We start from the raw sequence: 2500 nt of genomic DNA, 5'->3' as shown, positions 1-2500 counted from the left end.
AAAACTTTGTCCAGTTCAGATATAAATCCTTCCATCGGCAGTGAGAATTGACAATACAAATTAATTACATAAAATTGATGATACTTTGTTTGAACATGAAAACACATAATGTGTTCCGTATCATATTTCGAAATTTGGAATACCTCTATGTTCTCTGTACATACCGCTGCTCCTACCCAAGGGTAAGTAGCTTTGGGTGTTAAAACGTCAAGAGACGCAGATTTAAATCCTTTAACATGGTTCTTATACGCATATGGCTCTTGCATACAGAGAATATCAAGTTTCCCCGCACTTATGATTTGCCTCAAATCAGCAGTCGCTGCCATAGATCTCTGTAAGTTGATTTGACCGATCTTTAGGTCCAGTTTATTCTATTTCTATATAGATCAATTTGCCGCTGCAGCTCAGGGCAAAGTTTGTTTGTAACACTATGGTTTGTGTCCTTTCTTTTCGTGCGGATACAATTTATACACTGCGGCTTATCCTTTCTAGGACAATCCTTCCTTTCGTGTTCGGTATTGCCACAATTTTCACAGCATTGCTGTTTTGCCTGACAAAATTTTGCTATATGCCCATATCCTTGACATTTATAGCAACGCATAACGTTTAGATATTCCTTTAGCTTATATATCCTCCAGAACATATACACTTTCCTTGACAACATCAGTGCGCTATACTCCTTAGCTGGTAGTTGGACTATCCAATTTACTCTACTCTCATTTTTAGTTTTAAAACAATGACGAAAGTCTATACTCCTTTTCAATTTTTCAGCATACTCGTCGTCTCTAACTTCCAGATTCTTGAAAATCAGATCTTCTTTCAACTCGTCTGCTTTATACTCCTTTTCAACGTCATATATAATTATACTGGGATTAATTTTCTTAGGCTCTGCAGTTTTTAAACCAACTTCCTTAAATTTCGAATTTTTTATAATTTCAATATCACGTTTGTCTTTAACCTCAACCACAACGCCTTTATTTCTCAATTGCCTTACTTGTTTAATTCTTATTTGAGATCTGTTTTTCTTTAGAACTTCTGTTACTTTAGCTTTAATTTCATCATTAGATCTAGGGTCATTTTCATTTTCAGGTTTAATTATCAATACTTCATGCTTCTCTTTTACTGTTTCAGGTTTCAGATGTGCGCCAGCAGGAGCTACTCCGCCAGCTGCCACCTGAGCGTAAGTATTTACTGGCTTGGTACAATGTAATTCCCGTGTGGCTGATAACCTTTCAACTTTCATTATTTCTGCTAGGAGCGCTGCTTCCAAGGACGCCCATTTATCCAAAATGATTTTAACTGCAGCCTTGGTCACTTTATTTGCTTCATTGAACAGAAAAGCCTCCAGTTCCTTCCTCTCGGCCCTTACATTTTCCAGTGACAACCTTTCGGGCTCAACAGTAAGATCAGAATCCTGCTCTTTATCTTCTACCACTTTCCTTCTTTTAACACTTCCACCGGTCTCTTTAATGTCGGAATCCGCAGATCTCACAGAGGAGACAGAGCTAGTTCTACTCAATGATACACACAAAATTCCTTTTTTCCTACTTCTACACTCCTCCTCCACGTCCATCATAGAAAGTTTAGTTTGTTTAGGGTTTATTTGATCACAACTCATAACTGGTCCCACGAGTACGGTGGAAAGGATGTCGACCCGAGCAGAGCCACCATTACCCGAGCAAGGCATAATACTACCGGAGGTCGCCAGGTATCCGGAGTGTGGCAGCTCATGGCTGATGCGCCCACCAGCCACGCACCAGTGCAAGACTGATACGCACCCTCTTCGTCGCGCCATAACTTGGGGTTAGGGATTTTTTATAGAGGTTGTCATCCTCGCGGTCCAGCCGGTTAAGGCGAGACCCCCGTTCCTGTGAAACATGACCACAGGCTTACGGTATACTACGAGCTCGGGCACCCCGGGGTCGCTAAAACCCGTACTGCGGCCGGTTTCAAGCAAACCGCAGCCCCTGGGGGGAGTAGATAGGGACAGAAGGGAATCTCGTTAATCCATTCATGCGCGTCACTAATTAGATGACGAGGCATTTGGCTACCTTAAGAGAGTCATAGTTACTCCCGCCGTTTACCCGCGCTTTTTTGAATTTCTTCACGTTGACATTCAGAGCACTGGGCAGAAATCACATTGCGTCATCACCCGTGAGGGCCATCGCAATGCTTTGTTTTAATTAGACAGTCGGATTCCCCTAGTCCGTGCCAGTTCTGAGCTAAGCGTTGAATGGCGGCCGAAGAAGCGACCACGACGGCGTTAACCGCCACGGAAGCCTCGCAGCAAGGAAGATCCGCGGGAGGCCAAGGCACGGGACCGAGCTCGGATCCCGGGACGCGACCGAAGTCGCCAACCGTTCACCTCGCCCAGGCCCGGCACGTCAGCCAGACCCGCTTCCCGACCAAGCCCGACACGCCCCGCTCCTCAGAGCCAATCCTTATTCCGAAGTTACGGATCCAATTTGCCGACTTCCCTTACCTACATTAATCTATCGAC

General features: G+C 44.3%; 1 pseudogene; it reads right to left on the bottom strand.

Annotated features, from left to right (window-relative positions):
* Positions 1-1936: 1936 nt before the first annotated feature.
* The window catches only part of LOC143307003 (large subunit ribosomal RNA), a 2910-nt pseudogene continuing 2346 nt past the window's right edge, over positions 1937-2500 (bottom strand).

Source organism: Osmia lignaria, unplaced genomic scaffold (assembly GCF_051020975.1).
Source record: "Osmia lignaria lignaria isolate PbOS001 unplaced genomic scaffold, iyOsmLign1 scaffold0042, whole genome shotgun sequence".
NCBI lineage: Eukaryota > Metazoa > Arthropoda > Insecta > Hymenoptera > Megachilidae > Osmia > Osmia lignaria.
The sequence above is the reverse complement of the archived record's forward strand: the minus strand, read 5'-3'. Positions and strand labels throughout refer to the sequence as shown.